General features: G+C 35.3%; 1 long non-coding RNA gene across 1 annotated transcript in view; it reads right to left on the reverse strand.

Annotated features, from left to right (window-relative positions):
• Positions 1 to 25,433, reverse strand: part of LOC144333568 (uncharacterized) — an 84,116-nt gene extending 58,683 nt beyond the window's left edge. The window contains exons 1-3 of the long non-coding RNA XR_013402325.1: positions 25,273 to 25,433; positions 24,322 to 24,470; positions 19,625 to 19,769 (exon numbers count right to left, since the gene is read on the reverse strand). This is a non-coding gene — a long non-coding RNA (uncharacterized LOC144333568). The remainder of the gene's footprint in view (positions 1 to 19,624; positions 19,770 to 24,321; positions 24,471 to 25,272) is intronic.
• Between the last annotated feature and the right edge of the window lie 762 nt (positions 25,434 to 26,195).

Below are 26,195 nucleotides of genomic sequence, written 5' to 3' on the forward strand. Positions count from 1 at the left end.
GTTTCACCTGTGAGAGTTTGGTAAAGACACATCAGAGGATGGCCATTCTAGGGCTACTAGGGATGGCCATGTCCCCACTGGCAATGTGCCCACTGGACCCAGGCTTGCATGAAAGGTGAGGCCTGTCATCATCTCTACATGAACAGCAAGATTTCTGCAGTGGCGAGCAGGAGAGCCAAAAACCTGAGTGTTTGGGGCTGAAAGAGGAGATTTTGCACAGAAGATATTTCAGCAGTGAGCCAGAAGGCAAATGTCGTTCATGGCTCTTGGCTGTACTGCCGCCTGGAGATAGACAGCAGTGTCCATCCAATTTGCACATCCCAAGCACTGAGACAAGGGTGTGGCAGGGAGCAGATCACATTTTTGCCTGCCGAGGCCTTGGAGCTGGGGCAGCCCCGCTCCTCCTCTACAGAGATCTTAATAAATTTGACCCTGCTGTCCTAATCAGGGCTTGTGCTTGTGCCTGATGTTGGGATTTCCAAGGGCAGCCTTGGTGGTTCAATTCAGCCCAGGTTGGTCCCCAACTCAAGGACTGAAAAGGGAGTTCAAGCCACTGTGCATTCCACAAACCAGTTCATGTCCTAAGACAACTGAGAGCTTCACTAAGTAAACAAAGATCAAGCATAATCCCATCTGCTTTTGCTATAACCAGCTCTTACCCTTAAACGCCACCCACTGGCCAGGAGGTTGAATTGCACAACCCACTACAAAATCTGCTGACACAAGTGCACAGCACTGGGAAACAAAATAAGCTTCCTGAGATCCCCATCATCCCAGCCCCACAGGAGGCAGTGAGTTAGCTCACACACCCAGTCCATCACTATTATAGCCAGCATTTAAAAAAGCCACCACGCAAAAGTTATCTACAACCAAGGAACTTACACAGTCTTTGCCACTGAAAGCACCCAGAACCAAACCCAAATGACCTTACACAACATACATCATAGTCACATCATCAACTGGAAAAGAAAAAAATTTCTTCCCAAATGAAACAATAAGTACATTACAAAATAAGAAGAGATAATTTATCCAGTTAAGAAGAAACCATAGAAACAATTTCGGATATATAGAAAGCAGAATATTACAACATGCCAAAAGGATCATACTAACTGTCCAACAATTGAACCTAAACAAAACAACATTTTTGAAACATCAGATAAATAATTTTAAATACTTATTTTAAAGAAGCTTAATGAAATCTAAGAGAATGTTGAAAACCAACACACACAAAAATAAGAAAAATAATTCAAGGTATGAATGATAAATTTGCTAAATATACAGATGTTAAAAACCAAAAACAAGATACACTTCTGGAATTTAAAAATTTGTTGAAGGAATTTCAACCTATTGCTGAAATCTTTAACAATAAACTAGACCAAGTGAAAGAAAGTTTCCCAGAGCTTGAAGACAGGTCATTCCAATTAACCCAGTGAGACAAAAACAAAGAAAACAAATTTTCAATGAATAAAGTCTTTTAGTATTACAGGGTTATGAAAACAATTAAGCCTGCAAGTTGTAGATATCCCTAAGGGAGAAGAAAGAGTAAAAAGTTTGGGAAACTTCTTTGAGGAAATAATTGAAAGTTTCTTTACTCTTGCTAGAGACTTAGACATTGAGATATAAAGACTCAAAGAACTTTAACAAGATACACCACAAGACAGACTTCACGATGCCATATAGTCATCAAATTACACATAGTCAATATGAAGAAACAAGACCCAAATGTCAACAAGAGGAAAAAAAGGCATCTAATAACATATAAAGGAAATTCCATAAGACTAACAGTGGATATCTTACCAGAAAACTCACAAGCCAGAAAAGACTGGGGTCCAATTTTAAGATTCTTAAGTAAAAATATTATCAATCATGCTAAATTAAGCTTTATAAATAAAGGAGAAATAAAGTCTTTCTGGACAAGCAAACACTAAGAGAGTTCACCATCACTAGGCCAGTTCTGCAAGAAAGGCTTAAGGCAATCTAAACCTTGAAATGAAAGGTTGATAATCACCATCATAGAAACACATGCAATTATAAAATTCACAGACCTTATAAAACAGTAATTGAGACTACAAAGCAACTAGACAACAACTGACATTATGACAAAACAAAACCTAACATATCAATATTAACTTTGAACATAAAGGAATTAAATACTCCACTTAGAAGGTATAGATTGGTGGAATGAATAAAAGAAAAGATCCAACTATATGCTGCTTATAAGAAACAAATCTAATTGTTGAAGACACATAGATTCAAAGTAAAGAATGGAAAAAGGTTTTTCAAACAATTGGAGACCAAAACCAAATAGGATTAGCTATATTTATGTCAAATGAAACAGACTTTAAATCTACAACAGTTAACAAAGACATAGTCATTATCAGTTGAACGGGAAGATATAATAATCCTAAATATAAAAGCACCCAACACTGGAACACCCAGAATGATAATGCAAATACTACTTAATATGGTTTGGCTCTATATCCACACCCAAATCTCATCCGGAGTTGTAATTCCCACATGTCAAGAAAGGGACTTGCTCAGAGGTGACTGGATCATGGGGGTGTTCTCCCTCATGCTGTTCTTGTGATAATGAGTGAGTTCTCATGAGAGCTGATAACTTTAAGTGTAGCACTTCTGCTGTCTCTCTCTCTCCTGATACCTTGTAAGATGTGCCTTGCTTGCCCTTTACCTTCCACCATGATCATAAGTTCCCTGAGGCCTCCCCAACCATGCAGAACGTGAGTCAATTAAATCTATTTTCTTTACAAATTACCAAGTCTCAAGTGTCATCTTATAGCAGTGTGAAAACAGGTAACACAGAGAATTGGTACCAGCAGAGTAGGCTGCTGCTATAAAGAAAACCTGAAAATGTAGAATTGACTTTGAAACTGGGTAATGGGCAGAGGTTGGAACAGTTTGAGGGGCTCAGAAGAAGACAGAAAGATGTAGGAAAGTTTGGAACCTCCTAGAAACTTGTCAAATGGTTTTGACCAAAATGCTGATAGTGATATAGACAATGAAGTCCACATCAGATGGGGATGCGGAACTACTGGGGACTGAAGCAAAGGTGACTCTTGCTATGCTTTAGCTAAGAGACTGGTGGCATTTGGCCCCTGTCCTAGAGATCTGTGGAACTTTAAACTTGACAGAGATGATTTAGGGTATCTGGTGGAAGAAATATCTAAGCAGCAAAGCATTTAAGAGGTGACCTTGCATTTACGAAGAGATGATATGAAATTTGAACTTATGTTTAAAAGGGAAGTAGAGTGTAAAAGTTTGGAAACTTTGCAGCCTGACCATGCGGTAGAAAAGAAAAACCCATCTTCTGGGAGGAAATTCAAGCAGGCTGCAGAAATTTGCTTAAATAATGAGGAGCCAATGTTAATCATCATGACAATGGGGAAAGTGTCTCCAGGGCATTTCAGAGATCTTCAAGGCAGACCCTTCCATCACAGACCCAGAGGCCTAGGAGGAAAAAATAGTTTTTGTGGGTCAGGCCCAGAGCCCCACTGCTCTGTGCAGCCTTGGGATTTGGTGCTCTGTGTCCCAGCTAAAAGCTCTAGCCATGGCTATAAGAGGCCAACATACAGTTCCGGCTGTTGCTTCAGAGAGTGCAATGCACCAAACCTTGGTGGTTTACACATGGTGTTGGAGGGAAAAATGGTTTTGTGGGGTAGGCTCAGGGTCCCACTGCTCTTTGCAGCTTTGAGACTTGGTGCTCTGCATCCCAGCCAAAAGTTCCAACATGGGTCAAAGAGGCCAATGTACAGCTCAGGCCATTGTTTCATAGGGTGCAAGATCCAAGCCTTCATGGCTTACATGTGGTTTTGGGCCTGCAGGTGCACAGAAGACAAGAGTTGAAGTTTGAGAACCTTCACCTAGATTTCAGAGGATGTATGGAAATGCCTGGATGACTGGGCAGAAGTTTGCTGTGGAGGTGTAGCCCTCGTGGGCAATCTCTTCTTGGGCAGTGCAAAGGGGAAATGCGGGGTTGGAGCCACCCACACAGAATCTCCAGGGGGGCACTGCCTAATGTAGCTGTGAGAAACAGGCCACTGTCCTCTAGACCCTAGAAAGGTAGGTCCACCAACAGCTTGCACCATGCACCTGGAAAAGCTGCAGGCACTCAATGACGGTCCATGAAAGAAACCATGGGGACTGTATCCTGCAGAGCCACAGAAATGGAGCTTCCCAAGGCCATAGGAGTGACCCCTTGCATCAGCATGATGCATGACCTAGATGTAAGACATGAAATCAAAGGAGATTTTGGAGCTTTAAGATTTTTTCTTTTTCTTTTTTTTTTTTTGAGACAGAGTCTTACTCTCAGCTCACTGCAACTTCCACCTCCCAGACTCATGCAATTTTCCTGCCTCAGCCTTCCAAGTAGCTGGGATTACACGTGCCCACCACCACCACTGGCTAATTTTTGTATTTTTAGTACAGACAGGGTTTCACTGCATAGGCCAGACTGGTCTTGAACTCCTGACCTCAGGTGACCCACTTGGAGCTTTAAGATTTAATGACTGCCTGGCCAAGTTTTTGACTTGCATAGACCCTGTAGCCCCTTTGTTTTGTCTGATTTCTCCCACTTAAAAAGGGAACACGTACCCAATGCCAGTACTTCCAATTGTACCATGGAAGTAACTAACTTGTTTTTGAGTTTAACATCCTATAGGTAGAAGAAACTTGCCTTGTCTCAGACAAGACTTTGGACTTGGACGTTTGGGTTAATGCTGGAATGAGCTAAGACTTTGGGGGACTGTTGAGAAGGAATGATTGGTTTTAAAATGTGAAAATATCATAAGATTTGGGAGAGGCCAGGGACAGAAGAATATGGTTTGGATTTGTGTCCCCACCCAAATCATATCTTGAATTGTAATCCCCACATGTCAAGGGAGAAACTCGGTAGGAGGTGATTGGATCATGGGGTCAGTTTCACCCATGCTGTTCTTGTGATGGTGGGTGAATTCTAACAAGAGCTGATGAGCTGACAACTTTAAAGTGTGGCACTTCCTCATTCTCTCTCTCCTGCAACCATGTAAGACATGCTTTGCTTTCTCTTCACCTTCCACCATAATTGTTAGTTTCCCGAGGACTCCCCAGCCATATGGAACAGTAAGTAAATTAAAGCTCTTGTCTTTATAAATTACCCAGTCTCAGGTAGTATATATATAGCAGTGTGAAAACTGACTAATACACTACTAGACCTAAGAAAAGAGATAGACAGCAATACAATAATAGTGGAATTTTAGTACCCTACTAACAGCACTAGAAACATAATTTAGGCAGTAAATAAACAAAGCAACACTGGACTTAAATTGGACTTTAGACAAAATTGACTGGATAGACATTTACAGACTGTTCTATCCAACAGCTGCAGAATGCACACTTTTCACATCATTACATGGAAGTTTTAAGGTAGACCACCTGTAAGTCCACAAAACAAATATTAATAAATTTAAATAAATCAAGATTACATCAAGTATCTTCTCAGACCACAGTAGAATGAAAGTAGAAATTCCTTTTAAGAGGAACTCAGAAAACTATACAAATACATGGAAATGAAAGAACATGATCTTCAATTATCTTTGTGAAAACAATGAAATTAACACAGAAATTTTTAAAAAATTAAATGAATAAAAATAGATGCACAACAAGCAAAACATTTGGGATACTGCAAAAGCAGTATGGAAAGGGAAGTTAATAGCATTAAATGACTACATCAAGAAAATAGAAAGATCACAAATTTACAACCTAACATTATACCTCAAGCAACTAGGAAAACAAGAGCAAACCAAACCCAAAGCTAGCAGAAGAAAAGGTTATAAAAGATATTAAAGAAGAGCTAAGTGAAATTGAGACCAAAATATAAAAATAAAAAGGATTAATAAAATTAAAAGTTAATCTTTCCAAAGGATGACTAAAATAAATAGATTGATAGCTAGATTAACCAAGAAAGAATGACAGAAACTTCAAATAAGCAAAATCAGAGATGAAAATGGAGACATCACAAGTGAAGCCATAGAAAAATAAAGATCATGAGAGACTATTATGAACAGCTCTACACTCACAAACTAGAAAACCTAGAGAAAATGGATAAAGTCATAAGTGACTTCAGTAAAGTTTCAGGATACAAAATCAATGTACAAATATTAGGAACATTTCTATATACTAATAATGACTAAGCTGAAAATCAAATTAATTCCATGTATTATAGCTACAAAAATAAATAAATAAAATATCTAGAAATTCATTTAACCAAGGAGGTAAAAGGTCTCTACAAGGAAAACGACAAAACACTGATGAATAAATGAAAAGACATCCTATGCTCAGGGATTGGAAGAAGCAATATTGTTAAAATGACCATACTCCCTAAAGCTAGATACAGATTCAGTGAAATTACTATCAAAATACCGAAGTCAGAAAACTCATCTGAAACCTACAAGACCCTGAATAGCCAAACCAAGTCTAAATGAAAAGAATAAAACTGGAGACATCACATTACCTGACTTTAAATTATACAATAATGTTATACTAACCAAAATAATATGGTATTGATATAAAAACAGACACATAGATCAATGAACCAAAATAGGAAATCCAGAAATAAAGCCATATACCTATGACCAACTGCTCTTTGATGAAGTCAACTAAAATGTACACTGGGGAAACAATACCCTATTTAACAAACTGTGCTAGGAAAATTGGATTGCCATACGCAGAAAAATGAAAGTGGACTCCTATTTCTCCCCATATACAAATATTAACTCAATATGATTAGATATTTAAAATTAAAACCTGAAACTATAAAATTCCTAAAATAAAACCTAAGAGAAACTTCTGGACGTTGACCTAAGCCAAAAATTTATGACCAAAACTTCAAAAGCACAAGCAGCAACAACAACAAAAGCAGACAAATGGGACTTCCTTAATTGAAAATGCTTCTGCACAAAAAAATAAATAATCAGCAGAGTAAACAGGTAATCTACAGAATGGGAGAAGATATTTCCAAACTAGGCATCTGACAAAGAACAAATGTCCAGAATCTCCAAAGAAGTCAAACAACTGAAGAAGAAAAAAACAAAATGAATAACTTCATTTAAAAATGAGTAAAAAAACCATGAAGAAACTACTTAAAAGAAGACATACATATTGCCAACAAACATATGAAAAATCATTAAACAACATTAATGATAGAGAAATGCAAATTAAAACCACAATGAGAGAGCAGCTTATACCAGTCAGAATGGCTATTTTCAAAAAGTAAAAAAAAACCCAGATGTTGGTGAGAGTGTGGAGAAAAGGGAATACTTGCACACTGTTAGTGGGAAGGCAAATTAGTTCAATCTCTGTGGAAAACAGTATGGAGATTCTCAAAGAACTAAAAGTAGAACTACCATTTGACCCACCAATACCACTACTGGTATCTACCTAAGGGAAAAGAAATCTTAAAAAAAAAAAAAAAAAGACACATGTACTTGTAGGTTTATCACAGCCCTATTCAGAATAGCAGAGATAGAAAATTGACCTAAGTGTCCATCAACAGATGATTGGATAAAGAAAATGTGCTAAATGTGCTGTGTATATGTACACACAAACACACACACACACACGTACACATACACCATGGAGCACTATTCAGTCATAAAAAAAGATTAAATCATGTCTTTTGCAGCAAAATGGATGCAATCAGAGGCCATTATATTACATGAAATAAATCAGAAACCAAAAGTTAAATACTGACTTGTTCTCATGCATAGGTGGGTGCTAAATAACGTGTACACATGGCCATAGAAAGTTGAGTTGAGTAACAGACATCGGAGACTTAAAATGGTGGAATGGTGGGAGGGGGTGGGGGATGGAAATTATTTAATGAGTCCAATGTACACTTCTGTTGATGGTTAAACTAAAAGTTGTTTAATTTCCACATATATGTAAGCTTCTCTAATTTGTGTTATTTTGACATTTTATTGCAGTCAGAAAACATACTTTATATTATTTCTATTCTTTGAAACGTACTGAGTTTTTTAAAATGACATAAAATATTAACTACCTTAAAGAATATTCCCTGTGTACTTGAAAAGAATGTATATTCTGATACTGAATGGACTGTTCTACACATATCTATTAGATTTCATTTGTTTATAATATTGTTCAAGTCTTCTTTTTTGTTGATGTGTGTATTTGATCTATCTGTTATGAAAAGTGGGCATCTGAGTTCTCTATTAGTGTTCAATTATCTATTTCATCTTTCATTTCTGTCAGTTTTTGCTTTATGTATTTTGGTGCTCTGTTATTAGGTGCATATATATGTATATTGTCATATCTTCCTGATGGATTGATTATTTTATCATTGCAAATATCTTCCCTTATGTCTAGTAACATTATTTGTTTTGAAGTCTACTTTTTTTATTGTTATTATAGTCAATTCCTAATTAACTCTTTGCATAAATCTTTTCCCATTTTTTATTTTTTAAGTTGATTCATATATTTAAATCTCAAGTGTCTTAGATCTTTTTTTCTTAATCCTGTCTAAAAATTACTGCTTAATAATTGGAATATTTTATTCATGAAGATTTACTGTTATTATTGATATAATTGGATTTTCACGTACCATTTTACTTTTTGTTTTTATATCTCCTATGCCTTTTTCTTCCTCTATTCCTTTTTTACTGCTCTTTTTTTTTTTTTTTTTTTTTTTTTTTTTTTTTTTTTTTTTGCATCAGGTAAATATTTTCCCTGGGAGTATTTAAGGTTTTTTTTAATGAATGTTTTACTTTGTTGTTTAAGTTATTTCCACATTGGCTGCTTTCAGGCTTATCGTATAGATATTAACTTATAAAAAATGTCTTTATTTTATACAAACTTAGTTTCACTGAGATAGGAAAACATTACTCCTATATAATTATTTTCTTTCCCTCCTTTTGTGATATTACTCTTAAACATACTACACTTATAATTTCTACAAACCAAATGATGCTTATTAAAATCATAATTTTATATAGTATTATGTACTTTAAAGAAGCTAAGGGAAAAAGGGTGAACAAATATTTATTTATAGCTTTTGTTATATTAAGCATCTCATCTATCATTTATGATTCTGTTTGTTTATTCCCATGGTTTCAAGTTTTTATTTGTAGTCACTTCCTTAGTCCAATACAGCTTTGCATCCAACCCACATGTTCTGTGCTGTTATTAGACAATATATTACAATTCTATATGTTATAAGTCCAAAAATACTATATACACATATAGTGTATGAATGTATGTGTGTGTATATATATTATATATATGTATTAAGTAGGTATGTGTGTATACGTGTGCACACTAGGCATCCTTAATTCAAAAAATTCAAAATCTTTAATACTCCAAAATCCAAAACTTTTTGAGCATTGACATGATGCCATAAGTGGAAAATTTCACACCTAACTTCGGTGATGGGTCACAGTCAAAACACAGGCCCACAACACATAGTTCGTTCAGCATCTGTACAGTAACCTTTTAATCAAGACACAGAATTGCAGGTGGAGACTGAAAGCCTGCTGTTGTTTTCTGTTGCTGTTGTTTAACAGCCTACACAGGTAGTCTGGTGCTGCTACTGTGCTTCTTAGTTACCATGAACACATAATTTTTTCACTATTAATCGTACATCATACTTTTTACTGTTAAGTACTTATGTGTGAATAAGTATAAGAAAATAATTACTTATTGATAGCACGGAAATTCAGATTCAGGAATGATGGTGATACCAACAAAAACAGATTTTCCACATGAGTGGCTGAGATAGTGACACTTTTGCTTTCTGATGGTTCAATATACAGAAACTTTGTTTCATACACAAAATTATTAAAAATATGATACAAAATTACTTTCAGGCTATGTGTATAAGGTATGTATGAAACACAAATAAATTTTGTGTTTACACTTGGGTCTCGTCTCCAAGATATCTCATTATGTATATGATGTATATGCAAATGTTCCACAATTAAAAAAATCTGAAATCTGAAACACTTCTGTTCCCAAGCATTTCGGATAAGGGATACTCAACCTGTACATATATTTCCTCTGAATCGTTGTTTATTTTTCCTCATTAATGTCTTCAAATTTTCTAATTCTTTCCTCTGCCTGTTAAAATCTACAAATGAACGCCTCTGGTAAATGTTTCATTTTAGTTATTACACTTTTCAGTTTCAGATTTTTCTATTTTTCAAATAATTTCTATGTTTTTGTTGATGTTCTCTATCTAATGTAACACATTCATCATAGTTTACTTCCTTAATAATGGTTTTCTTTAGCTCTTTGAACATATTTATAAGGGCTACTTTGAAGTATTTCTCTATTATACACAATTTCTGTTGCTTCTCACTGGCAGTTTTTGTTGCTTGCTTTTTTTCTAGTATTTGGCTCATCCTTTCATGTTTCTTTGAATGTCTCATTTTTTTTTTCTGGAAACTAAACAATTTAGGTAATGTATTGTAGCAATTTTCTTCTCCATTCCAGAGCTTGTTATTGATATTTTCTTCTTTTCTTGTTTAGTAACTGGCTGGGTTGTTTTAGTGAAGTCTGTGTGATGTTGCTTTTCAGGGGATACACCCTTTGGTAAGCCCAGAGTTATTCTGGGTTGACAGTGGCTTCTACTGGGCTCTCTTTATCTCTCCTTATCACACCAGATGTTAAGCTCCAGCAGTTGCTGGCTCATTGTTCAACTGTTTACAATAATATCCCAGGGCATAAATTGTTCCACAGACTAATCCAATCAAATTTAGGCTCCTTGAAGGTGTAGTTCCAAAGGTCAGTGTTTGAGATTTGTTCTGACACCAGAAGGGCTCTTGCAAGCTATTTCTCCATTTCTTTCCAACAAGCTGGCTTCTCTAAGAATAGCTCATATTTCACATGAATGTGTTAATCACTTGTCAATTGCTTTTTACCTAAGATGTCCTCCTGAGAGTGTTCCAATGCCTGACTTTTTTGCATTCTGCTGCAAATGAAGTTCCTTTATTTAAAGCGGCCTTTGATGTTCTCTGTTCTATGACTTGCTTGTTTTCTCAGACAAAATATTAACCCAGTGTTTGGTGTTGGGACAGGGAAAATGGTGAGCTTCTTTCTAAGTGACACCCCAGTTGAAGAGCTGAACACTCAGTGGATAAGAAGGGGGCAGCATTTTTAGGTATCTTTGGCTTGCCTCCTTTGTTCTTATAAAATGTTCATCCCATGAGCTAGGGCAAGGGTAATGCCCAGACACCACTCCCAAACTAGATCATTTGTTCCATAAGTGAGGACTAGGCAATAAAAGAGGTCTTCCATACCTTAGCCATACTCATCTAGAGCTTAGATTCAGAAACAGGTAACTGGGATGAAGATGAAAAATGCTGATGTTCTGAACCTTAAGGGAAGAGAGCCCTCCAACTTGATGCTGGAAGAAGAGAGAAGCCTGTGTTCTTGGCTGTTCCACTTTGGAGTAGAGTTTCTGTCCAGCTGATCTGGAAAAGGGGTGATGAAAGGCATGGGTCATAGCTTAAACATCCAGGCTTTTGCAATTTTTACTAAGTATAATAGATTTTTTTGAATAAGTGTTTTTTTTTTTTTTTTTTTTACATTTACTATATACAATTTTCTGAAAACTTCAATGTTGTTTTTATTTATAATATTTACAAGTTTCACTAGGGAGTGGACCCATGGAGTTCCTCACAGTGATATCAGAAGTGGAATTCCCATTTTCCTTCCTGTTGAAGTGCATATAAAGAGAATCACATAGAGGTACTTTTGTGATATCTGCTTCTTTTACTCAGCATTATGCATCTGAGATACTATTATGCTATTGTGTGTAGCAATAATTTCTTCTCTTTCATTGCTATATAATGCTTCATGGTATGAATATGCCATAACAAGTCATTGTTCTCCTCAGTGTCATTTGGATCATTTTCAGTTTGGGGGTATTATAAGTAAGCTCTTATAACAATTATCAAATACTTTTTAATCAGTGTAATCATTTGTTCTCAGCATACTCCTATGAATGAAACATGTCATAAAATATGTGTATGTTTAATTTTAGTAATATTTGCCAATTTCTCAGGAATATTGTTCCAATATATACTACCACCAGCAATAAATAAGAGTTTTAGTTGCTACATACTTAGACAACCTTTGGTATTGTCAGGTTCTTTTAATTTTAGCCCTTCTGGTAGCATTTTAATGGTATCTCATTCTGATTATATTTTCCATCTCCATTATAACTAATGATGTTAAGTATCTTTCCTATGTTGGCCAAATGAATAGTGTTTTTTGGGTGCCATTTTGAGTTGTTTGCCCATTTTTTTAAAAAACTGGTTTGGCTGTCTTTTCCTATTTTATTTTTAGGAGTTCTTTATATATTGTGTTAGATATGTGCATTGCATATCTTCTCCTAATCTGTGGCCTACCTCTTCACTCTTTTTATTACATCTTCTGATGAACAAAATTATTTATTTTAAAAGGAATTCCAGTGTAACAATCTTTTCTTTTAGAGCTAATTTTTTGTGCCCTTTTAAAGAAATATTTGTCTCCACCAAGGTCATAAATATATTGTCTCATATTTTTTTCTGGAAACATAATAGTTTTACATTTCACATTTGCAACTATAAACTCTCTTAAATTACTCTAAGTCTAGTATAGAATCTATTTTAAAGTTCATTTTTATTCATATGGATATAGAATTGGTCCAGCATTATTTATTAAACAATCTTATGCTCACAAAATTGTCATGGCATAAGCAGGCCTACCTCTTAATTCTTAGTTGCTTTGGTGTTTTAAACTACAACTATATCAAACCACATTGTCTTGACTACTAAAGCTTTACAATATATTGTGAAATCTGGTCATGTATATCCTTCATCTTTGTTCTTATTTAAGATTGCTTTGGCTATTTCTGGTCATTTATATTTTCATTTAAGTTTAGAATAAGAATTTTTAAAGTCTAATCAGTGTGTCAAAATGATTAAATCAGATAGTCATTTCTATCCACAAGTAAAAAGAGACCCAAGAGATTTCTTTATGAAATTTTAGAGGACAAAAGGCGGGAATACACTAAAAGAAAAAAAAAAGAGAGAAATGTTTTACCTTGATATTCTTATCTGTAGAATGATGTAGAAGAGTCTGGCAAAGTAGTTTAAAAAATACTGCTTAATACATTTATATGTGTATTAGTTCATTTTCATACTGATATAAAGAACGTCCTGAGACTAGGTAATTTATAAATAATAGAGGTTTAATTGACTCACAGTTCCTCATGGCTGGGGAAACTTAAAATCTTGGCAAAAGTGGAAGCAGGCACACCTTACATGGCAGCAGAAGAGAGAAAGTATGTGAAGTAGGAACCATCAAACACTTATAAAACCATCAGATCTCATAAGAACTCACTACTATCATGAGAACAGAATGGAGGAAACTGCTCCCATGATACAGTCAACTCCCTCCCTTGACACATAGGGATTACAATTCGAGATGAAATTTGGGTAGGGATGCAGAGTCAAACCACATCATTGCAACCCTGGCCCCTCCCAAATCTCATGTCTTTTCACATTTCAAGAGTAATCATGCCTTTCCAACAAAAACAGAAATTTCTTCCACCTGATACCCTAAATCATCTCTCTCAAGTTCAAAGTTCCACAGATATCTAGGTCAGGAACAAAACACCACCAGTCTCTTTGCTAAAGCACAGCAAGACTTACCCTTGCTCCAGTTCCCAGTAAGTTCCTCATCTTCATTTGATGCCACCTCACCCTGGACTTCATTGTGCATGTCACTATCAGCATTCTAGTCAAAGCCATTCAACAAGTCTCTAGGAAGCTCCAAACTTTCCTACATCTTCCTGTCTTCTTCTGAGCCCTCCAAACTGTGCCAACTTCTGCCCATAACCCAGTTCCAAAGTTGCCTCCAAATTTTCAAGTATCCTTTTAACAGTACCCCTTTCTCTGTAGTACCAATTTATTCTATCGGTCCATTTTCACACTGCTATAAAGAACTTCCCAAGACTGGGTAATTTATAAAGAAAAGAGGTTTAACTGACTCACAGTTCCCCATGGCTAGGGAGGTCTCAGGAAATTTACAATTATGGCAGAAGGGGAAGCAGGTACATCTTACATGGCAGCAGGTGAGAGAAAGCATGTGAAGGAGGAACTGTCAAACATTTATAAAACCATCAGATGTCATAAAAACTCACTACTATTATGAGAACAGCATGGGAAAAACCACCCTCATAATCCAATCACCTCCCTCCCTCTACACATGGGGATTACAGGTCCCTGTCTCGACATGTGGGGATTATAATTTGAGATGAGATTTGGGTAGAGATGTACAGCCAAATCATATCAATATTCAAACTATAATTTTGGGTAAACAACACCAGTTCTACTCTAGTTCATCTCTATCATAAAGCATTTCCTACATTCTGAGTGTATACATTACCAACTACATGTTATCAACTAGAGCATATATACTGTAGTTTACAAAACAATTTCTTTGTTTTGTGCATATGAGTCTTATTTTTCATGTGAGTTATGAGTAATATTATGAGTTCCCTAAGGGCAAAGGTCTTTTAGACCTCTTTTTACCCCTCATGACAAGGTAACCCATAGTACTTAGTGAAATGCTCAAAATATTGAAACATTCCATAAATGCTTCTTGACTGATTGGCCATTGACTGAAAGCCTGTCAACTGTCTGCTCTTTAGCTGCTGGCATTTTCTATGTATTTCCCATCTAGCTTTGGTGATGATGTTCAACGGAGACAGATTTCTTTGCAAGTAATTATATTGCTTTTTACAATCTCCTTGAAGGAAGAGTGGTCATCAGTGTTAGAGATCTAGTATTAACACAGGAAAAGAAACATGGGTTAAAAACAAAAAATCTTTGAAGAGATTGCAGCAAATAATAATGGAGAAAGCAGTCCACAGGCAATGACACCTTTGGATCCCTTCATACCTAGTCAGTCTTCTAATCATACGCTGTAGAATGCTAACCACAAAACAGACATACTGTGATTATCTGTAAACATTAGAGGATATAGCATCGAGTTGTATTGCCTCTACCAGGACTCTAAGCCGTAAACTTGTAAGTACATTAGAAGCCGACACTCTTAGCAGACTTTGCTGAATTGCTGGCAGCATCAACATCTGATCGATATGCATGTTCACCAGCCAAGCTGACTAGTACATCTGTTCTGTGAAGAAACATACATTCTGCCTCTAGTACAATCAGTGTAATTAAAAATTAACATGCATTAATTGTTAGAGCTGATGTAAACAGCTGATGTTCCACTTAGCACTGTCTTCTGTACATATCATTAGGCAAAGCCAAATATTGTTAAGTAAACAGGCAGCGCTTACAAAAAGGAGAGAAATAGAAAACTAATTCCAACTAAATAAACTGACACTGTATTAAAAGTCAAATTAAAATGATTAAGCAGAGCCAGATTAGGCTCTGGATCTTCAGAGGAAAACAATTATAAAAGTCACATTTAATTATTTGAATCTTATTTTGGTAAATGTATTTAGGCTCAGTCTGAAATAGAGTCAGTGCATGCATAATACACTAGGATTTCAAATGAGTAAAAAAGAACTCTAGGAAAAGTATGATTCAGGATTGATTTATGGCTGAAACATTCTGTGAGAATGCATCATTCACAGCCACTTCAGTAACCAGTGTTCTCTGGGGAAACCCAAATCTGATGTTTAATGTTAAAAGGGGTCTATTTTCTTCTGCATGCATCTGCATAACTACTGTCAGTGTCGATGGGAGTTTCAGGCACATACTGAGAGGAGAACATACACCTCACTACTTAAGTCTTGTCTGACTTCTTTTTTTAAATACTGTCATAGCAAAATGATTTTTCTATCTTGATTCGAAACCAGGAAAAGAAAAAAAAAAAAATCTCCAGCAAGCAAATCTGTCCAGTGAGATGCACTCCCAGCATAAGTTCACAGACCAGTTCCGTACTTACAGATTGCCTGGGGCATTCAGCTGTTTATGGCCCCAGGCTTTTCCTCCCCTTCTGAGGTTTTCCCTGTAAGTGACTTGCCTGTCACTCTCAAGTCTAATTTAAAAATAGTGTGCATCTAAATTTTGAGAATGATTTCTTAGGTTATTTTCTCATGAAGTTTGACCAAGTTTCAAGGTACCAAAGTCCCAATAAGTGTGATTTTTTTGAAAGAAAATAAAAATCGCAGGGTGTTAGAGTCCAAGGGAGAAATGGGTTTATCTAGAAATCACTAGGGAAAACATTGTTTTTCAATGGTATTCACAAAGGTTCAACCCTTTTTTTTTTTGTCATAATTACAGTCATTATAAAGAGAATAACTCTAAAAATTTCCTTAACATGTAGGCATGAAATGGTGAATCCTCCACTGTAAGTATATAGTGATTTAAGAAAGTGCCTACATTATTTATTCATAATTGTGTTAAATTTGAATACAAACTGAATTCATTCATGTATTAAAAGTTATAAACGTGTTAAAACTACTTGTAACAAAAAAATCAGACGTGTCAAGAACCACAGCAATCAAAATGAACCTATAAAAGGTAAATAAGTTACATAAGTGTAAGGCATGAATATAAAAGCTGGCTTATGAGCTTCTAAGTTTTCTGTTGCTATTCAAAACCACCATTAATCTCCAAGCTTTAAACATAAAAGTTAAAAATTGGTAGTTACAGAAGAACTGTTTTTGAAAATTTAAACTGAATTCCTAAAAGATATGATGATGATGATGATGACGATGATTAAAATGTCTGATACTTACAAAACAGTAAGGCTTTAATATTGTCTATATTATCCAATTTACATTTCTGGCATGATATTAAATGTATTTTTCTCTTTTTGAAGAAGGAAAAATCCATTAAAAATGCTGTTTACAAATGGCCATTTAAGCAAAATAATTTGAAAATGAGGTTATAGTTAATTAAAAACTAACATATACCTAATGCATGGATTATTAAGAAATAAGTATAATATGCATTCTATAGAACCCACATTAAGTATTAAGGTTTTTTTTATTTTTATCAATTACTCAGAAAATCTTGATGGTCTCATGGTGCCTTATACTCATGAAAATCTCTGAGCAGTAACTTACAAAGTACTGTAGGTATTGATGATTTAGATCATTAGGATAAACTTACTTTTTACCTTGAAGGTTACTTTTTAAAATATTTCTCATATCAGTTGTCTTGACACTTAATGTTTATGTATGTTTATATATATGCATATATATGTGTGAATATATGTATGTAAAATAGTATATGCATATATACAATTGTATACATATATACAATAGTATACATATTCAAATATGTAGTTATATATAATATGTATATAAAATTGTAAAAGTACGTATATATAAAAATATATATATACACATACACACACACGTACACACATACACACATACACACCCACACACACACAATAATTCCGGGAAATTCTGCCTAATTGCAGTTTCCTGTGTTTCTTCTGGGACTAGAAAATAATTTGCTAAAATGAAAAATATGCATCTCTCTTAAAAAAAAATGAAAATACTAAAGGTGTCTCCTTCACGTTCAAAGAAAGGCAAGATAAAAATAAATACATTGGTGTTCATGAAAGTAATATATTTTCTATAGTATTTTTATAAGGATCTTATATAAAATATAATAATGATTATAAATCATCAGTGTATTCAGAAATTTCCTCAAAGAAGAAAGTGTGAATTTGTATTATCTTGTCTCCTCCATTTCGTAGGAAACCTTTATCAATGTAGTAGCAACCAAATAAATGATTTTCACAGAAAGGATTGGAGAGTAGAATATATATATGTATAAAGAATATTTGTAGCTAAAAAAGCTTCATTAATACTAGTGATTCTTAGAATGTAGTTAATACTATTAGAATTGTTTCATTTCTTAATTACTATCATTTTCTATGTTATTTTATTTTGGAACATTGCTTTCACTCTCTTCTTCTTTGTGGGAACAGACCAAAGTCGATTTTCATGTTTGATTGTGCTTCCAGGGGATGGAATTTTCAGCAAATGCTGTGTATAATTAACAGTTAAAAATACATTTTTACTCTAAAATTCTTTATAGCACTTCAATCTACAAACAATTTTGCCAATGGAGTTTAAAAAATAAAATTAAGAAACTGATATTCACATTTTTCTGTGTACAATAAAGCAACATCCAATGTCAATATCATAGTTAATCATTTTGTCTTTGTATTTATTTCAGAAAAAATAAAACGCATAGTTAGATCTCTGAATCTTATATAACCAGTTTGTTAGTAAGGATTACTTTTTTTTGCTGTAGGATACATCAGATTTTCACTTTTTTCCTCCATTCCTTTATCCAAAACTACAAATGTGATGTCTTAGAAAACAATAATTACAAACAAAATAATGTATATTCAGGCTACCAACGTGGTGAAATATTAGCCCTCATGGGCTCACTTTGAATTTTCATTACTTATGAGTGGTGGGACTATATGGCAGGCATAATATAGGAAGTAGGTCCACCTAGAGAACACAAATGTCTCAGGAGACATATCCAATGGAAACGTGAGAAGAAATCAAAGATATCTTTTTATCGTTTCAGCATTTTGGTTAGTCAAAACTAGAAATCAGGTAGCAGTATTTATACTAAAGTGAGAGAGTCTCTCTACTACTATTAAAGGGACTCTCAAGAGTTTTAAAGAAACCAGATGTCTTGAAACAACTCTTACTCTAGTTTGAAATCTCAGAGAAATGTTTTCATTTCAAGTGTCCAAACAGCAAAGGATAGTGACATGGATGTAGTCAGAACAATGTTGAAAACAAGGAAATTAAAATTAAAATTAAACTTTCAGCCTTCTATCACCCTGTAACAAAACTACTGTGCTCATTTTGGAAAGATAAAAGCAACCAACCAAATTTAACTTGATCCTTGAAGTTGCCCTGGAGTCCTGCTGTTTCTTGGTTTGCTCTCTCTCAAATGCTCAATCTACATTGAGTGGGACCACAGTGTCTATTTTCTACCTCCAATGCTCAATCTTCCCCTTCCCTCTCAAGGGATGCTTCACCTCCTAATTCACAGAATTTTTAAAAGCCAGGAAGTAACAATTGCCTTAATATCCTACCACTAAACCTATAAAATCACCTGCATCTTTATCCTACTTTCCTCCCCGTTTTGTGAAAATGAGCGTTCTCCTTTTGCTAGGGCTACCATTTCTGCTGGCCTCCAGATTCTAGCCTTTGTGACTTCTCAGAGAATCTCCTCTACTCATTTTATGGTCTCTCCTTCCTCATAACCACACTTCTGGCTAATGTTCTTTGCATGATAATGTCTCCAGTTTTCACCTCTTATTGATTCCTAAATGTCTTAGTCTGAGAAATCCAAGATCAAGGGGGCCACATCTGATGATACCCTTATTGTTGGCAGGGAATCTCTGCAGAGTCCCAAGGCAGCACAGGATATCACATGGTGAGGAGAATGAGTGTACTAGCTCAGGTTTCTCTTCCTTTTCTTCTATACCCACCAGTCACACTCCCATCATAACTCATTCACTTATTAACCCATTAAGCCCTGAATTGATTAATTCTTTCCTGAGGGCAGAACCCTCATTTTCCATTGCCTCTTAGAGACCTCACTTTTCAATGTTTCCACGTTGGGGATCAAATTTCAATGCATGGTTGGAGGAGACAAATATTCATAGCGTTCAGCATTAGTTTGCAATTTTAGAGGAGCAGATACCAAGAAAAAACTTAATGTGCGTTGAGATGTCTGGGAAAATACCTGCAAAAGAGAAAGCAGAGGGATCATGAATCGGTGAGGAAACCCTTCACACTGTGAGGAGGATCCCTGTGAAGGAGAGAATGAAGGAAGAAGGATTGGTTAGGAAGAGTCTCAGACAATAGCACAGTTTTAAGATACTGTGTCCAGGAAATGGCACGTGGAGTGGAAGATTATTTTGGAGCTGTGAGATTTAATGTCTGCCTTGCTGGGTTTCACGATTCCTTAGGGCCTGTTACTCCTTTCTTCCTGTTTATTTCTCCCTTTTGGAATAAGAATGTTTAACCTATACCTGTTCTGCCATTGTATTTTAGAAGTAGATAACTTGGTTTTTGGTTTTACAGGGTCATAGTCGGAAAGAGTTTGCCTTGAGTCTTAGATGACACCTTAGACCTTTGTGTTGGTGCCAGACCAAATTAAGACTTTGGGAACTATTGGGATGGAATGATCACATCTGGCATATAAAGAGGACATGAGTTGTAGGGGGATAGTGGAATGTTATGGTTTGGATGTCCTTTGTCTCTGCCAACATTCATATTGAAATTTAATTGCCAATATAACAGTGTTGGGAGGTAGAACATTTAAGAGGTGATTAGGTTGTTAAGACAGATTCATGTCTTTCTTGTGAGAATGGATTAGTTTCCACCAGATGAATTAGTTCTCATTGGACTTGATTAGTCCCTGTGAGAGCTGGTTGTTATAAAACAGGTCAGCCTTCTTGTCCAGTCTCTCTCTCACATGCTTTTTCTGTGTGACATCACCCACAATTTTATGATGCAGTTAGGAGACCCTTGCCAGACCCCAGCACCATGCTTCTTGAACTACCCAGTCTCCAGGACCATGAGCCAAAATAAAACTCTTCTTTACAGATTATGCAGTCTCAGGTATTCTGTTATAGCAACAGAAAATGGACTAAGACACCCCCACTGTGTTCAGTCATTGGCGATAGGCAGTCAATGGTAAATATGGACTCTGCTCCGACAGTGGTGAATCCAGAAATGCAGCACCTGGAGCTATCATTCGGTTGTCTTCCTGCAGCAGCATGTTTGAGTGGAATATTCTTTTGGCAACTCACTGAGTCTCCTCCAGTTCATCAACTGTTATACCCCATCATTAAAATTACTCTCATCAAGTTTTCAACTGATAGTCAGTGAACTCTTTTTAGTTGTAAATTTTCTTGTGCTATCCACTGCATTTGACACTGCTGACCACTATCTCTTTAAAATTCTCTTCTCTTGACTTCTGTCACACTATCTTTTCGGATTTTTTGTTGTTGTTGTTGTTTAAAATGTCTATTTCTGCTTAGTTTTCTCCTCTGAGAATTACATTTAAAAATCCACATTTCATTGTTTCCAAAATTGGCAAATGTCACCATTATGTACCAGGATAGATAAAGGGACAAACTATAAAGTTTAGCATTGTTTTGATTTTTACATCTTGCTCTCTCACCATTCATACTATACTTAATTAGCACAATGCTTACCATTCTGCCCCTCAAACCTCTCAAATCCATCCATTCCCCTCCATATGCATGTGTTTACCAAAACAGCAAGACACTTTTTCTCTCACTTGGATTATTGCTAAATATCTCTTATACTAGTTTCTTTGTCATGCGTCTACTCACACTACAGACTGGGTGATTTTGCTAAAATGTAAATCTGTTAAATACCAATTTCTTATTAAAAACTCTTCAAAGTCCTTGAGATAAATTTCAAACTGCTTAATACTGTACTGAAGGCTCTTTAAAAACTGGCACCTGCCCACCCTTTTATCTTCACCTTTCCCACTTGCCATGAGACTCTGGAATGAACTCAAACAACACTTTCTTAAAAGTTGCTCATCTATGCAATGCTCTCTTTTTTAGGTCTGGCTGAATCTTTTTTCCCTCTAATTTTCCTCCTGACAAACTTTTATCCATTTATTCAGTAAACGTTTTTGAAACTTTCCCCAAAGTCTTTGAGTCAAGATTTGGTACCTGTTCTCCATGATCTGAAAGCATCCTCTTCTATTACAACCTTACAGCAGTTCTCCCTTATTCAAAAGGAATAAATTCCAAGACTCACAGCGGAGGCTTGAAACCCCAGATAACACAAAAACTTATAAATATCATGCTCTTTTCTTAAATATACATATCTATTATAAAGCTTATTTTATAAATTAGGCATGGTAAGAGATTAATAATAATTAATAAAATAGAATAATAATAAAAATATATTGTAATAAAAGGTATGCAAATGTGATCTCTCTCTCTCTCTCTCAAAATATCTATTGTTGAATTCACCCCTCTTCATGAGATGATGTGAGATGATAAAGTAGGTACATAATGAGATGAAGTGAGGTGAATGACAGTGGCATTGTCACACAGCATTAGACTACTCTTGACTTTCTGATGATGTATCAGAAGGAGGATCATCTGCTCTGGTTGATCCTGAATCACTGAGCCCTGATAATGTCAGCTGGATGTCAGGAGCAGATAATGTAAACTAACTGGGAGGTAGTATATACCATGTAGATATGCTGGACAAAGGGATAATTCATGTTCGGGGTAGGAAAGAGCAGGATGGTCGGAGATTTCATCATGCTACTCAAAGCGGCATATGATTTAAAAATTTATGAATTGTTTATTTCTGGAATTTTCCATTTAATGTTTTCAGACCACAGTTGACTGCAGGTAACTGAAACCTCAGGTGAAACCATGGATAAGGGCTTACTGTATTGTTGCTGACCCATTTCCTTTGCTAGCCATAGGATCCATGAAAATTGGAGTCACATCTGTTCTATGGGTTATAATGCTTGAGACATAATAGACAGTGAATCAATATCCCCAGAATGCATTTTAGCTGTATGGCTGCAGAGATACCGTCTTTTCTTCCCCATTCCTCACCATGCATATATTTAATTTGATCTGGCAGTCAGAACAGCTGATTTGGAGCTTTTATCCTACTACTAATTATCTATGAAGTCTTGAGCTAATCGCTCCAGCTTTCAGTTTCTTCATATCAGGATGTGCCCTGCAAGTGAGTGTTGTCCTTCATTGAGTTTCTATCAGAAAAAAATGTTGTTTCACTGAACTAGATGACCTTTAAGATCCTCTTCAGTTCAAAAACATATTGCCTCTGGGGCTACAAACTATTAAGCTGAGGTAGAAGACAAGTGTACAGAGTAACATCACATAATTATATTAGTATTTAATTTTTACGTAGTCTTCTTTTGTTAATACAACACTTAGTAATTTCTTTCATTAGTTCTAGTTGACCTCATGACAGCAGATTGTGTCTCTGTACCTTTAGCCACAGTTCCCAACTCTTCTTAGTCATCCAACTTACACTTACTGGCTAATGTTCTAAAGGTTTGTCTACAGAGTCTTAGCTTCTCTCTTCCTCAGTTTCCTCCTCTGCAAAATGGGTATAGTAATAATACCTATAAAATTTTTAATAAATAATTAAATGAGTTTATTTTCTTCAAGGTCCTAGCACACAGTAAGCTGAATATAATGTTATTAATTATTATTATGGTAAGGAACCAAATCCTTTTTCATTTACCCTGCATTGATACTGGGATATATCATCCATCCTCATGAGTGTGAGGTCATGAGTTAAAAGTTTAAACCTTTCAACTGGTTTGGGTTTTATTTGATTTGATTTTTTGTCTTCAGGCCTTTAAATATTTTTCTAGCTTGATAGATGCCACAAACCTCCCACTTTTGTTTAATAATGTCAGGAGTTATTTTCCTCTTTGCATAAGCAATTTATGTTACCAAAACAAAACAAGACAAAAAACACATACTAATTCCCTTTCCTTGTTGTTTCCAATGTTTACCCCCTACAGATTTCTCCTTACACCTGACTATCCTTCTCACTCTTCAGTCTGACTGTGTAGCATCATACAGCTTAAATAAATTGTGAAGAGTATTTCAGAGAAACTAACATTTATAATATGTTCTTGTATTTCTACTTCAATGACCATGGGCTCAGATCAATTGAACCCTCCAAATTTATGACAACTTTAAGGGAGAGAGAGTTTCATATCATAAATATTTATTAAAGATCACATGAGAATCGTAGTGCTCTCGGAGAAAGATAAAAACGATGCTTTTGAAAAGCTGTCTCTTACCATCCGTCCCCACAAAGCCCAGTTCTTCTTCTAAGACGAGAACTACAGTACTTAACATTTCAAGAAAGAAAGAAAACAAAAAGGGAAGCTTTTTTTATACTATACCTAGTTTGTAGCATTACAGAAATTTAGCAGAAAAGACCAGACATCCCCAATACTCCCTCCGACTCTAACCTCAGTCTGTCCTTACTTCCATTGCCGCCCCAGGCAATATGGCATGAAAAGGCTCAGCAAGAAATATTCATTTGTAAAAGAAAAACAAATCATTATAGCAACACTCACTGGTCATTCTGTAGCAAATGTGCAATGCTCAGATTTTGTATTTTCCTGAAATAACATGCACATTTTAGGCATGAAATTATGATTGTTTGACTGTGAAATACTGCACCCAAACACCATGTGGCTTTTAGCAGCATATCATCATATCAAGAACTATTTTTACCCTTTGGCGATTTTTCCTGCTTTGGCTCTGAGAGCTAGTCCATACGGTATTTGTATGTGGCATCAGTGGCAAAGATTTTTTAGAAGAGTAGATTTCTTCATTTAAACAGCATCACTGTGTAGTACCATGTACCAATGATAGCACAGAATCTAAACGAGAAATTAAAATAGTGTGATTTCAGGTTAACTGGCAAGAAATAAAGTCAGTGAGTATGAACAAGAGAGGAACAAAGATGACAAAGGACTTGGAACATACGTGTCTTTTCATTTTCCTTAAAAAGTGATTTAAGTACATACTAAATTTTATAATATCAGAAGAATGACAATTTTTTTAATGCAGTGTGTTCTACATTTTTCTCCCAATGACTCTGAATCCTAGTGACAATGAACTTTGTCCGGCATCTCATTTGATGAAAGCAGGCAGAAAGACTTACAACTTCCACGTGTTTGCTGCCTTTCAGAATCCTGGGCAGAAGAAAAGAGCAACTTCTTGAAAGATTTAAGCATATATTGGTCCCCTTCCAGGACACAGACATGAAGCCATATAAGAAATATTTTGAAAAGACAACCAAAATTAGCCAAACTCTTTAAACTTTCAAAATGCTTGGAGCAAAAGTCTGTTTTAGTTTAATCCAAATTAGTTTGCAGACTTAACTAGAAAGAGAAGCTATAGGAAAATATGAGCTGGCTTAACGTGTGTGTCTTGTCTATAACTACAAAGTTGGCTTTTGTTTCTTGAAGAGACAAATCTGGTTATGGGGTTTTCCAAACCTGTGATGACATAAAAGTATAGTGCCTGTGATGCTGAGCATGGATTCTTAGATTCAAAAATTCAATTTACATTGAAAATAAAACAAAATTACACCAATTCATTTAAAATTTCTGCCACCCCATTCTTTCTAAGGAAATAGCATCAGAAAGATTAATTACATCAGCATTATGTTATACTCACTCAATACATATTGCTGCTTGAGTTCATGTGTAGATGATTTCAAAGCTGCAGAAATCACTTTTTAAGTTCTACTTGGTTAATCATATATATCCTTTTCATAGTTACTCGTGCAGTTACCCCGTAAGAGGCTTCCCAGCACTATTGCTTTATAATAAAATGCTCCAGAGTGTCTATATATAAACTGAAGTTCAACTTGTCCGTGCAGTCTAACTTGTTGCATATGTATTGCAAAGAAATTCCATTTTGTCAGTTGATTTATTGTTGTATCAAAAGAAATAAACTCTTGAACCCCAGGGGGAAAAATTATGCTGTTTCATTCTACTTATGATGTTTCAACATAGGCCAAAAAATAACCAGGCTTATTTTCTCAAGTGAGGAAACTGAAATGAAAGCCAAAAAAAGTAAAATTTTGGTCAAAATCAATGTTTTTATATACTTTTATTTTAAGAACTACTCTTCTTTCTGAAAACACACAAGCTTCATTTTGTAAGTTTATCTTTTCTAGAAAAGTATTGCTAAACCATTTGTTCTTTAAAATATATTGTATATATTAAGGAAGAGGATGATAGGTAAAAAAGGAATTAGATGAAGTAATGAATTTCTTTCTAGCTAATCCTTTTAGTGAAATATTTGCTTAAGCATTGGACTTGGTTGAAGAAATGTAACCATCTTTGCTATTTTTCATCATATGTGTTTAAAGCTCTATACAATAACACTAACAGCAGCAGCATCAATAAAAAATAACCATTAGGAAATCTTTATATGTTTTTTTGCAAAGACTAAAATAAAGTAACATTTAAATTTCTCAATCTAAAAGTAGCGACTACTATTATCCCATTTTAGAGAAGAAGAGTCTGAGGCTTAGATATGATAAGTAACTTGCTTCAGGTTACAAATCTAGCAAATGGCAGTCAGAACTTTGA

Source organism: Macaca mulatta, chromosome 12 (genome assembly GCF_049350105.2).
Source record: "Macaca mulatta isolate MMU2019108-1 chromosome 12, T2T-MMU8v2.0, whole genome shotgun sequence".
NCBI lineage: Eukaryota > Metazoa > Chordata > Mammalia > Primates > Cercopithecidae > Macaca > Macaca mulatta.